Raw genomic sequence first — 13,908 nt, forward strand, 5'->3', positions numbered from 1 at the left:
ATAATGGAAAGTATCCTCTGCCACGCGCCTCACAGTCCGATGTACGTGTAGATGTAGGAATAGAGATGGCCGCGACGAAGAGATAGGAGAAGCGAGGAATTGATGAGAAGAGACGGAGACAACCCGATTGGTGGTGTGTAGGTATGTGTAAGAGTGGCATAGAGGTAGCCTTTCTTCAGCAGTGAACTTTAAAAAGATGATGATATCTCGCGCAACGGTCTTGGCGAAAAAAATAGAGAAATTCGGGCTTGCGCAGACTCGTACTCGCAAGTACCCACCGCCACACACCGACGTGTGTCTAGGCGGATTACACTCAGAGAAGTGCGAGAATCTGAAAATGAACAAATAATTTTCTTTCCTTCGCCTTTATTTTTCATAGCGACGTCTGTCTGACTGAAGAGGAAAAGTGCGTGGTCAGCTTGCGTCGAGCCGTGCCTTACCTGGTGGGAGGGGAGCGCCGGTACTATTGCGGGAATAGTGCGATGCCGCGAGTCTGCTTCGCGGCGTCCGCTCTGCCCATCCGCACTCGGGCACGTTCGGGCAAGCACTGAGAGCCGAGCGCCGAATTCGTCGGCGGCGCCGCTGCAGTTTGCCGCAACGCCGACGCCACTGCCGCCTGCCGGCCGCCAGCGGAACCTCACTGCGCCGCTGCCGCCATCTCCGCGCCCGCTGCATTAACTAGATGGGGAGGATGCTAAGTTCACCCAATCTGGATATGATGTGACGTCATTATGACGTATATACGCTTTAGTCGATTAACACACCTATCGACTTTTACGAACGTTCGAGATTCTAAACTGTCGTCAGCTAGTTGTTTGTTTTGACACGTGCGATTCTGAAAACAGCTCAGTGTGGCAGCGTATAAGTATTTCTCAAAAAAAAAAAAAAAGTAAAAGAGCTGGATATTAATAGAAATATTCCTGACCATGGCCTTGAAAACACCACGGACAACACGTTTCGTAAAAAAGTGAAGTCTTCTTATGTCCCGACCAGATTAGATTGTGTGATTGTTACGGTATATTGATAATTTTTACTTATGGACCGTCTGACAGCAACTGAATAAAACAATTTTAGTGCCATACGCGTTTCGCCTTTATTTTATGCAAGGCATCATCAGTGGCCTGGAATATGTACATATGTTAGCTATTTTATTTACATTTTTGTCATTGTGCCTATAGGTTATAAACAGTTCTGGTGGTTGGTATTTCCTATTAAGTAGTAATGTTTTGAACTGTACTTACAGGTTTCGTGGACAATTTCCTACACATTACGCTTCTGTTGCATTTTTGGTGTTGTTCTTCTTCTTATAAACGCCAATTTGCGGTTTTTTCCACATTCCACAACACTATGCACTGAACGCTTGTTTTAAAGCAATGTTTTGGTTTCTGTTGCCTACTGTCATATGTTTTTGCCAAAGATCGAATGTTATTGCCAAACTTATGAGTGTAACTATTGAAGTATCTGTGGTCTGTTCGTGTATGCATTTGTGTGTGCGTTTGTGTATGTGTGTGTGTGTGTGTGTGTGTGTGTGTGTGTGCGTGTGTGTGTGTGTCCAGATGGTGTGGGGAAGAGTTTTCTTTTCTTATTATTTTTTGTTTTATGTTATTTCCTTTACTAAGTGTAGTAGGGAGCCTGTGTTGATGTGTGTTTGTTCATTTATCACATGTTTGTTTTCTGCTATGGCTTTCTGGATGTGGAAGTTTTCTTGCATTTGTATAAGATATTTGTCATGCTTGCTTATTCTCATTATTTTCATTTCTTGTTCCATGTTTGTAGGATGATGGTTGTAGTGTTTTAAATGCTCTGCAAATGTGGAATGGTTTGTTTCATACTTCCAACATCTGATATGTTCTTTGTATCTTGTTTGAAAATTCCTGCATGTCATGCCTATGTATACTGCATCACAACTTTGACATTCAAGTTTATATATTCCTGATTGTTGGAATTTGTCTCTCTTGGTAGCTGGCTGGCTTAGGTGTGATTGAAGTGTTTGCCCAGGCTTATATGCTATTTTGAAGCCCTGTCTCTTTAGGATGTTTGCAACTCTGTGTGTTAGTTTATGTCTGTAGGTCATGGTGTACCATCTGGTTCTTTTCTGTGTGGTGTTGCCATTGTGTGTGTGTGTTGAGTGTGTTTGTAAGTTTTCAGCTTGTGAGTTCTTTTGTATTGTGGAACTGTTGTGTTTGTTTTTTATTTGTGTTTTTATTTTTTGGTTGAGCTTGTGTACCACATATGTGTCATACCCGTTGTTCCTAGCTATTTGTATGATTGTACTCATTTCTTGTTCATAGTTTCTCTTGCTGAGTGGGATTCTGTTTAATCTGTGTAACATGTGCCTTAGTGCTGCAAGTTTCTGGCTGTGGGGGTGGTTGGATGTGGAATGTATTGTTGTGTCTGTGGCTGTTGGTTTTCGAAAGATGTTAAATGTATGTTTACCATTTTCTTTTTTTAATTTTAATGTCAAGAAAATTTATTTGATTTTCTTTTTCTTTTTCAAGTGTGAATTTTATGTTCTGATGAGCTTTGTTTATTTCTGAATGGAGTTCATCTATTTTTTCACTTGGCTCATCTACCAGACAAATAATGTCATCCATGTATCTGTACCAATATATGAGTTTGAAACTTTCATTTGTGGTTATCTTATCAAATATCTGATTTTCTAGGTGACTGATGAAAATGTTTGCTAGTGTTTCTGATATTGGGGATCCCATGGGCAGTCCATCAGTTTGTAGATAATATTCTTTCTCAAACTGAAAGTAGTTTTATTCAGTTGTCAGTCTGAGCATATCTGTTATTTCTTTTATTGCGGCTGTGGTGAGGTTGCTGTGGGATGAGAGATTTTGTTCTATGATTTCTATTGTTTCTGTGATAGGGATGGAGGTATACATATTTTCTATATCGAATGAAATCAGTGATGCTGTGTGTGGTACCTGTATGTTTTCTATTAGGTTTCCTGTGTTTATCACTGTTCTGTTGTTTTCTACTTTATAGTGTTTTGTAACTAACTTTTGGAGGTGTTTGGCTATGCGGTATGTTGGGGCTTTCTTGAAGTTGATAACAGCTCTCATTGGCATTCCATCTTTATGTACTTTTGGTTGACTGCGGAGTGTTGGTGCTTGTGGGTTTTTCTGTGTTAAGTAGTATTTCTGTTTGTCTGTGAGTGTGTGTTCAATGTTTTTCAGTGTTCGTTTCACATTTGCCTGGAATCGTGTAATTGGATCTGACTTCAGTTTTTGTATGGCGTTGGTGTTTATGTATTCCTTGCTTTTTGTGATGTATTGCTCTTTATCCATGAGTACTGTTACATTTCCCTTTGTCTGCTCTTGCTATTAATACTTTATTGTCTGTTCTTTTGTTTTAACCTTTTCATAGTAGCTGCTTCTGTTTGGTTGTTCTTATTGTGTGTCTGCTGTGTTTGTTTTATTATGCCTTTTATTTCTTCTTTTACTAGTTCTCTTGTCAGTCCTATGTTTATTTCACAATTATTTTGTTGTTCTTCACATGTAAGGATGTGTTCGGTTTCTACTATGAGATTTTCTATGTATTGATTGTTCACTTTGCTATTGGTGCAGTGTTTCAAAGCTTTTCCCAAGAGCATTTTTTCATTTTCGTGTAGTTCTGTCTCTGTTAAGTTAACTAAGCGTGGATGGAATGTGTGTTGGTGTTCATGTGGTTTCACATTTAAAATGTAAATGTGTTTTTGCGTCTTTTTTACTGTTAGTTTCATTATCTTCTGTTTATGTTTGGTTTGTAAATGTTTCATTGCTGTGTATGTGTTGTGTTCAGTTTTTCCTACTAGTGCCATGAAAACTGCGGCGTTTCCTACGTTTTTTGCCAATTCTAGATGAGTCTCACAGAGCATCGTGTTTAGATGCTGTTTTCTCGAATAGAGCATCTTAATTTCATGTAATAACCAATGTCGTTATACAAATGATTTCGACTTTTGTGCCACTGTAGGACTGTTTTTAACCTTTACATTAATGTAACTTGGAATTAAATCGTTCTTTTTTGCATGTTTTGTTGAATTTTATATGCTGTATCGTCTTATGGAGTCTCAGATGTATTTTCTTGAACCTGTTGTACACGTTGACAGGGAATGCTTGACATAGCTGTATTGAGATCTTCAACTTTTATAGTCCTGTCTTCCTCAGTTGCGTGTAATATTACGGTATATTGATAATTTTTACTTATGGACCGTCTGACAGCAACTGAATAAAACACAATTTTAGTGCCATACGCGTTTCGCCTTTATTTTCTGCAAGGCATCATCAGTGGCCTGGAATATGTACATATGTTAGCTATTTTATTTACATTTTTGTCATTGTGTCTATAGGTTATAAACAGTTCTGGTGGTTGGTATTTCCTATTTCCCGCCCCCTCCCCCCCCCCCCCCCCCAGTTCAGATCCTGGGTATGCTCTTGTTTGCATCCATTTCCTACGTAATTTCCGAATTATTAGAGTTATTTTCTTGCCTCCAAGAGTTTGTGTAGTATCAGAAGGCATCTACGTTTACAAAAATGATTCTAAAATATGCGCAAGTATGGACAAAAACCATGAATAGAGTGGCAAGCTACGCAACAAATTCGTGAAGAAACACTTGTGAAACTGGACAGAATTGCAGCTTACCACGTTGATATCAAAAGAATATAAACACACAGATTCACACGTAAGAAGCACAGACATGTACCTCTACATGCAAAAGCGATCGACAGCTCGTTTATCGTTCTGTAGGCCTACTGTGTTTGTCATTGCAGCCTGTTGCCACAAGTACGACCTTCATCTTTATATTATTCTAAGTGGGACAAGCAACTGACAAATAGTGGGAGACATATGCTGAAAACATTATAATGAGCTGATTACGTTACATTTCACGAAAAACCAAATATTTGAATAATTTTCAAACAATCTGTCTGTAGGCACTTTCCTTGTCCCGTAATAGTTTCGCTCGATCTGCAGATTCTGACACTTCACACGCTTTTGTAAGACACAAACAGTTGCACTTAATCTAACCACTTCATCGTAAAAGCAGGTCTGTGTTGATGATTCACACGAATCTGGCACTGATACGTGGAGAGTCGAACTGGCTGCTTCTGTGTCATAGGACTGTTCTACAGCTTTAGATTGACTGTCGAATCTTTGTGGCAGTTTCTTCTTCATCGTCAGTTGAGGGGTCTTATTTGGAATGTCAAACAATGTGGGTACTGCATTCCAAACGAGTTCGTTATTGTCTGCGCTCATGAACTGGTTTTGTTCGAAATGTAGCGAACAAAAACTAATATTATTATACAGGTAAACTGGGTCTTACTTCATAAGGTTTTCTCGTCTGCTATTAACTAGCCATTTTCTGCTCCTAAACCGAAACATTCATCATTTATACACACATAGTTTGCAAGTGAATCCTGACGATACAGAAACATATATCTCCTAGGATCCTTAGGAAACCTAAAAAAAGACAGCTGTGGTGTCTTCTTCCTGTTGTTGCTGCAATTTATTGCGCTACAAACGCTCCAGCTTGTAAAAACCATTGTAGAAATCAAAATAAACAATCACTATTCGCTTTCACGATGGCGCCGAGCTCACAGTTCAACCTATCGGCCGCTTGGGGCGCTGCTGGCGCTGTAGGCAACAAAATCGAGGCGAAGTGTCGTGACTGTTATGTTAGACTGTGATGTTAATGTGGCGTAGCTGACATTTTCGCCCACGTGACGGACGGTGACTGGAAGTTTTTATTCGAAGTCTATGGATATCAGCACAATATTAAATTTAGAAGGATAACAGCCATTTCTGTCCCAAGATTTCTGAGACAGCCACGCTAACTAGCTGGGCGTGTCAGACAGCAATTTTGCTGTGGCATGACATGTCAGTCTGTAGTAACTGAAGCGTATAGTTGAAAGTGCTTAAATATCTGTATCATGTTAAAATTATAAGAATTACAGCTATTTTGGTGCCATGATAAATATAGCACAGTCTGCAAAACAGTTTCCTGATAGTTGCAGTGGGACGGCCACGGTGGCTGTGCGGTTCTAGTCACTGCAGTCCGCAACCACGGGACTGCTACGGTCGCAGGTTCGAATCCTGCCTTGGGCATGGATGTGTGTCCTGTCCTTAGGTTAGCTAGGTTTAAGTAGTTCTAAGTCTAGGTGACTGATGACCTCAGATCTTAAGTCCCATAGTGCTCACAGCCATTTGAACCAGTTGCAGGGGGCTTCGAGCAGCTACTTCGCGCATTTGCCTCAACCAACAACGTAACGCGATTTTGTATGAGTTCCGACTATAAAGTAATGAGAATGACGTGAAAAAAAATGTTGCTTACCGTTTTAGTCAAGTTTAGTGTTGTCTCCTGCAAAGTAGTTTCCTTCTGATTGCACACACTTTTTCCAGCGCTTCTGCCATTGATGGTAACATTTTTGGAACTCATCTTCTGTAATATGCTCCAAGACCCTCGTAACAGTTTTTTGGACACCTTGTGTTGCTTGAATATAGTGTCCCTCGACCGCCGTTTTGACTCTTTCAAAATGACGTACGGAGTCATATCTGGTGAATAAGGTGGCTGTGGTAGTACTGAAATTTGTTTAGAGGTCAAAAATTGCTGTACCGACAGAGCAGTATGGGATAGTGCATTATCGTTGTGCAGAATCCAAGTATCAGCAATGTTGGTATGGACACGAAGAACTCTTTTGCAAAGTCTTTCTAGTAATATTGGTCAACTGTTTGTCCAGGAGGCATCCACTCTTTATGAACAATTTCCTGGCCAAGTTGACATTCGTCCGTGAGGTTGATGGTCGTCCACCGCATTCTTCATCTTCAACATTCGTTCTGCCTTCACTAAATATTTTATGCCAACGAAAAACTTCAGCTCTTGACATAACCTCCTCTCCAAAAGCCTTCTGCTGCTTACCCAATTTAACTCAAAAAGAAATGGCATATCATTACACTGTATTATGTGATTCCATTTCCATGACGAGAGACACAATAACGTGTTAACTTATTACAGCACAACTCAGGACTGAGCAGTTGCATCGATGTGCCGCTTGGACCAGAAGCACCTTACAGACGAAGGTCAAAGATATTGTGCCTACGCAAGCCTGCGGGGTTGCCACACCTTGAAAAGAAAATCAGTCTCATTACTCTGCTGTCGCACCTCATATATGTCTCAAAGGGAATGCCTCATTCTACACCACTGGCTATTAAAATTGCTACACCAAGAAGAAATGCAGATGATAAACGGGTATATTATACTAGAACTGACATGTGATTATATTTTCACGCAATATGGGTGGATAGATCCTGAGAAATCAGTACCCACAACAACCACCTCTGGTCGAAATAACGGCCTCAATACGCCTGGGCATTGAGTCAAACAGAGCTCGGATGGTGTGTACGGGTACAGCTGGCCATGCAGCGAGATGTGTAACCAATGGCACCCTGTACCATCGCGCCGGGTGATGCGGCAGTATGGCGATGACGAATACACGCTTCCAATGTGCGTTCAAGCGATGACGCCAAACAGGGATGCGACCATCACAATGCTGTAAACAGAACCCGGATTCATCTGAAAAAATTACGTTTTGCCATTTGTGCACCAAGGTTCGTCGTCGAGTACACCATCGCAGGCGCTTCTGTCTGTGATGCAGCGTCAAGGGTAACCGCAGCCACGGTCTCCGAGCTGATAGTCCGTGCTGCTGCAAACGTCGTCGAACTGTTCGTGCAGATGGTTGTTGTCTTGCAAACGTCCCCATGTGTTGACTCAGGGATCGAGACGTGGCTGCACGATCCGTTACAGCCGTGCGGATATAATGCCTGTCATCTCGACTGCTAGTGATACGAGGCCACTGGGATCCAGCACGGCGTTCCGTATTACCCTCCTGAACCCACCGATTCCATATTCTGCTAACAGTCATTGGATCTCGACCAACGCGAGCAGCAATGTCGCGATACGATAAACCGCAATATGCTACAGTCCGCCCTTAATCAAAGTCGGAAACGTGATGGTACGCATTTCTCCTCCTTACACGAGGCATCACAACAACGTTTCACCAGGCAACGCCGGTCAACTGCTGTTTGTGTATGAGAAATCGGTTGGAAACTTTCCTCATGTCAGCACGCTGTAGGTGTCGCAACCGGCGCCAACCACGTGTGAATGCTCTGAAAAGCTAATCATTTGCATATCACAGCATCTTCTTCATGTCGGTCAAATTTCGCGTCTGTAGCACGTCATCTTCGTGGTGTAGCAATTTAAATGGCCAGTAGTGCAGTTCTAAGTTCTAGGAGACTGATGACCTCAGATGTTTTAAGTCCCACAGTGCTCAGAGCCGTTCAAGCATCTGCTGCTCTGGGTCATTAAGGGAGGGCCACCACGTTGTACGTGGCGAGACGAATTGCCTGAAATGCGGTATTACCGGCGCACTGCTGACACTGTGAATCTCGTAATATTGAATTCCCTAACGATTTCGGAAACTGAATGTCCCATGCAACTAGCTACAGCTACCATTCTAGTTTCAACCCCCGTCTCGTGCGGACATAATCACGCCGGTAATTTTTTCACACTAATCATCTCAGTACAAATGAGAGTTGCACCAGTGCACTGCCCTCTTATACCTCGTGTACGTTGTACTTCCTCCATCTCGATATGTACACATCGCTATCCAGAGACGTCCATCACCTCAGCACACTGTGCACGCACAGCGAGCAAAATTTCGTCAGTTCGCTATTCTTCATGCTGTTGCATCCCAGCGACCACCTCATTATGTGTGGCAGAGAGCACTTCCCGTACGTCTGCGCCTTTCCCACAAGGGAACCTCCCCATCGCACCCCCCTCAGATATAGTTGTAATTTGGCACAGTGGATAGGCCCTGAAAAACTGAACACAGATCAATCGAGAAAACAGGAAGAAGTTGTGTGGAACTATGAAAAAAATAAGCAAAATATACAAACTGAGTAGTCCATGTACAAGATAGGCAACATCAAGGAGAGTGTGAGCTCAAGAGAGCCGTGGTCCCGTGGTTAGCGAGAGCAGCTACGGAACGAGAGGTCCTTGGTTCAAGTCTTCCCTCGAGTAAGAAGTTTAATTTTTTATTTTCCGACAATTATCAAAGATCAGGCAATCACACATAATCAACTTCGCTCTCAAAAACTCCAGGACATGTTCATATTTGCTTGGACATATACAGGATTTGACGGTCTACACACGGAAAAATATGAAAACGTTAAAAACATGTTTTGACAGAGCACAGGGAAAACTGTGCGACTGTGAAACTGTTGCATTCATTTGTATGCAGTTTATGTGACAAACTCTTATGTTTTCATCACTTTTTTGGGAGTGATTATCACATCCACAAGAAAACCTAAATCGGGCAAGGTAGAAGAATCTTCCTACTCATTCGCCAAGTGTACAAGTTAGGTGGGTCGACAACATATTCCTGTCATGTGACGCACATGCCGTCAGCAGTGTTGTATAGAAAATACCAGACGGATTTTCCTGTGGAGGAATCGGTTGACCTATGACCTTGCGATCAAATGTTTTAGGTTCCCATTGGAGAGGCACGTCCTTTCGTCTACTAATCGCACGGTTTTGCGGTGCGGTCGCAAAACACAGACACTAAACTTATTACAGTGAACAGAGACGTCAATGAACGAACGGACAGATCATAACTTTGGGAAAATAAAGAAAGTAAAATTTTCACTCGAGGGAAGACTTGAACCAAGGACCCCTCGATCCGCAGCTACTCACGCTAACCACGGGACCACGGCGCTCCTTTGCTCGCTGTATCCTATATGTTCCTTATCGTACACATGGACTACTCAGTTTGTATATTTTGCTTTTTTTTCATAGTTTCACACAACTTCTTCCTGTTTTCTCGATTGATCTGTGTTCAGTTTTTCAAGGCCTATCCACTGTGCCAACTTATAACTAAATCTGAGGGGGGTGCGATGGGGAGGTTCCCTTGTAAGGTGTACTGATCCTTGGCGGTGTACGAAAGTTAAGCTTCTAAGTCAATGCACTTAAGACATGCGAAAAACTTTTTGCTACTCGAAACACACTCATAAAAATCTATAGGGTGTATTGTGTATTTAAACTGGGGACCTAGAAACGACGGAGAGGCTTCGTGCTGCCGTAGTCCTCAGTGATTCACAACCCCACAACAGTCCACCCAGCCCACCGCCGCCCCACACCGAACCCAGGGTTATTTAGTGGTTATTGTCTGTATAGACGTGTATCTGTTGTCTTTAAGATCCCTTCACCTTCACACATAAGCCTATGCAGTAAAGTAAGGCCCTCCCAATTCTTGGCTGATCCGTGATAAGACAGGTGAAAAATTAGACTAATTGAGGATTATTAGTATTATCTCTATTTTCATTCGCGCTCTCCCTTTCTCTCCTTTATCTATGTATAGTTTTTAATATAATATTTCATTACTTGATATAGTGATAAAAAGAATCAGCCAAATAGAATCTTTGGTGGAGTCCTTCGTCTTGGTAATCAGCGACTGGCTTGCTGTAAGAGACCTTTACATTTTTTATTACTGTTAAACATTGCAGTCAGTCGGGAGAAACAATCGTTTGGACAATTTGTTCCTTTTACGAAAGATTGCGAATTCCAGATGTGCACGAAGCCTTTTTGGACGATTTAACACAGACTCAGTGATTGCAGGGTCTCTTCGACACAGCTGAAACTTCCCCACTAATTACACGGCCAACGTGATCAACAAATGATTCAGAAAAACTCATTCGTTCATTCACTCCTGAACAAAAAAGTCGCAAACCTTATTTATGGAGGAAATCGTGTATTAAATCCATTTCCATTACATGTCCAGATCTCCGGTGATTCCACGCTTTAATTATTTTCCTTTTACAGTCTCTTTCTCATCAAAACAAACCGCTAGCGGCACAAATGTTAACTGGCTCGCTTTAGCGAGAAGAAAAGCAGAATATGTATCTCTCAGAAACACGTCAATCCCTCAACAGAAACTCCAGAAGCTGTCCTAGTTACCACTCTAACAACCATGGAGAATGCATATACGCATCTCTGTTATTTCAACGAATAAATGCACTAGAAAATACTTTGGCGTCGACGAGCTGTCGCCGCATATATTACGAGAAAATCAGATCAGATGACTTTTCCAAAGTGAATGAATGTGGATGGTTTGATTGAAAATTATTAATTGGTGCGTGGTAGAGGGTATTTGCTGTGGGGACATTACAACCGAACTAACCTAGGGACATCGCACAAATCCATGCCCGAAGCAGGATTCGAACCTGCGACCGTAGCAGCCGCGTGGTGCTTGACTGAAGCGACTGGAACCGACTCGTTCATCCTTGGGAACTAGTCCACTGGTGGTCGCTCTTTTTTGGGAACCGTTCATTTTCACTGTGCTTGGTATATGGTTCTTATGAAAAACTGAAAATTGCTAGCATAGGTGACTGAAGATGGAAGGTGCAAGAGGGGGCACTTGACTCCCCCCTGGCGTACAGCGTGTTTATTCATAACAGAATTCTCACACACTTGTAATTTTCGTGAATTATGCAGAACACCTCGTTTCGGCAGCTGTAGCATTATATGGCTGATCGCAGTGAAATAATAAGAGGTGGGACACGGAAAACAGGTCCCGAGTACAGACTGCTCGCCAGTTACGCACGATTTGTTGACCGCTACGAATAGAACAGATAAACACGTAATAATTAGGCAGTGAAGAAATAACAAGAAAGCTAATGCAAACAACTTCGGAACAATAGATGCCGATTGGTAAGCAACAATGAGCAGTCCAGTACTCGGGGCCGATTTCTCGTGCGCCACCCTGTAAACTGAAATAATATTGTAGGAGTTAATCATATTCTCTTTACAAAGTGTGACACCATACACACTATTACGAAGCGCGGACCGCATTCGGTTGTAAGTCGGTCTGCCTTCCGTAACAATGAACATGCTATTTTACCTGGGATCAAAAAAAGACGGAAAACGGCCACTCGTGTGTGCCGTGCCGACGTCCTTTGCATGTGTAATAACAAAAAGATCTTGCCTTTTTACAAGCATTACTTCAGCTGTTTATCGAAATAGTGATCTAAGCTGATACGCCGTTTTGTTACCACGTAATTTAGATGTAATTTACGTAATTATAAAATACATTTTAATTTCCGGTTGTGGACGCTAAATAGAGTACGAAAAGAACCAGAAGTTCAGAGTTCAAGAACGGTTTGAAACAGATCTAGAGTGGGTGTCTGAAGCGAACGAAACGAACAACAACAACAACTCGGTACTGAACTACACTCCTGGAAATGGAAAAAAGAACACATTGACACCGGTGTGTCAGACCCACCATACTTGCTCCGGACACTGCGAGAGGGCTGTACAAGCAATGATCACACGCACGGCACGGCGGACACACCAGGAACCGCGGTGTTGGCCGTCGAATGGCGCTAGCTGCGCAGCATTTGTGCACCGCCGCCGTCAGTGTCAGCCAGTTTGCCGTGGAATACGGAGCTCCATCGCAGTCTTTAACACTGGTAGCATGCCGCGACAGCGTGGACGTGAACCGTATGTGCAGTTGACGGACTTTGAGCGAGGGCGTATAGTGGGCATGCGGAAGGCCGGGTGGACGTACCGCCGAATTGCTCAACACGTGGGGCGTGAGGTCTCCACAGTACATCGATGTTGTCGCCAGTGGTCGGCGGAAGGTGCACGTGCCCGTCGACCTGGGACCGTACCGTAGCGACGCACGGATGCACGCCAAGACCGTAGGATCCTACGCAGTGCCGTAGGGGACCGCACCGCCACTTCCCAGCAAATTAGGGACACTGTTGCTCCTGGGGTATCGGCGAGGACCATTCGCAACCGTCTCCATGAAGCTGGGCTACGGTCCCGCACACCGTTAGGCCGTCTTCCGCTCACGCCCCAACATCGTGCAGCCCGCCTCCAGTGGTGTCGCGACAGGCGTGAATGGAGGGACGAATGGAGACGTGTCGTCTTCAGCGATGAGAGTCGCTTCTGCCTTGGTGCCAATGATGGTCGTATGCGTGTTTGGCGCCGTGCAGGTGAGCGCCACAATCAGGACTGCATAGGACCGAGGCACACAGGGCCAACACCCGGCATCATGGTGTGGGGAGCGATCTCCTACACTGGCCCTACACCACTGGTGATCGTCGAGGGGACACTGAATAGTGCACGGTACATCCAAACCGTCATCGAATCCATCGTTCTACCAATCCTAGACCGGCAAGGGAACTTGCTGTTCCAACAGGATAATGCACGTCCGCATGCATCCCGTGCCACCCAACGTGCTCTAGAAGGTGTAAGTCAACTACCCTGGCCAGCAAGATCTCCGGATCTGTCCCCCATTGAGCATGTTTGGGACTGGATGAAGCGTCGTCTCACGCGGTCTGCACGTTCAGCACGATCGCTGGTCCAACTGAGGCGCCAGGTGGAAATGGCATGGCAAGCCGTTCCACAGGACTACATCCAGCATCTCTACGATCGTCTCCATGGGAGAATAGCAGCCTGCATTGCTGCGAAAGGTGGATATACACTGTACTAGTGCCGACATTGTGCATGCTCTGTTGCCTGTGTCTATGTGCCTGTGGGTCTGTCAGTGTGATCATGTGACGTATCTGACCCCAGGAATGTGTCAATAAAGTTTCCCCTTCCTGGGACAATGAATTCACGGTGTTCTTATTTCAATTTCCAGGAGTGTAACTATGAGCAGTCGGCAGTGGAACTGCGACGAGTGACCACGCGAAGGGAGAGTCCGGCCGAACGAGACCGAGGCAGGCGGGAACGAGACCGAGGTTGGAACGAGGCCGGCCGACGCGCCGTTCGGGAACGAGATCGACCGTTTCCCGTTCAGGCGACCTACAAGTCGAAAACGGAGACCGAACTGAACTATGAAAGACCGTTCCTTAGAATTCGTTTCTCGC

General features: G+C 43.9%; 1 protein-coding gene across 1 annotated transcript in view; it reads right to left on the bottom strand.

Annotated features, from left to right (window-relative positions):
- The window catches only part of LOC124553832 (probable cationic amino acid transporter), a 673,643-nt gene extending 673,109 nt beyond the window's left edge, over nucleotides 1-534 (bottom strand). Inside the window, exon 1 of the mRNA XM_047127822.1 lies at nucleotides 441-534. The gene's annotated coding sequence lies outside the window, so the exon portion shown is untranslated. The remainder of the gene's footprint in view (nucleotides 1-440) is intronic.
- Nucleotides 535-13,908: the final 13,374 nt, after the last annotated feature.

The sequence above is a fragment of the Schistocerca americana genome, chromosome 11 (genome assembly GCF_021461395.2).
Source record: "Schistocerca americana isolate TAMUIC-IGC-003095 chromosome 11, iqSchAmer2.1, whole genome shotgun sequence".
NCBI classification, from domain to species: Eukaryota; Metazoa; Arthropoda; class Insecta; order Orthoptera; family Acrididae; genus Schistocerca; species Schistocerca americana.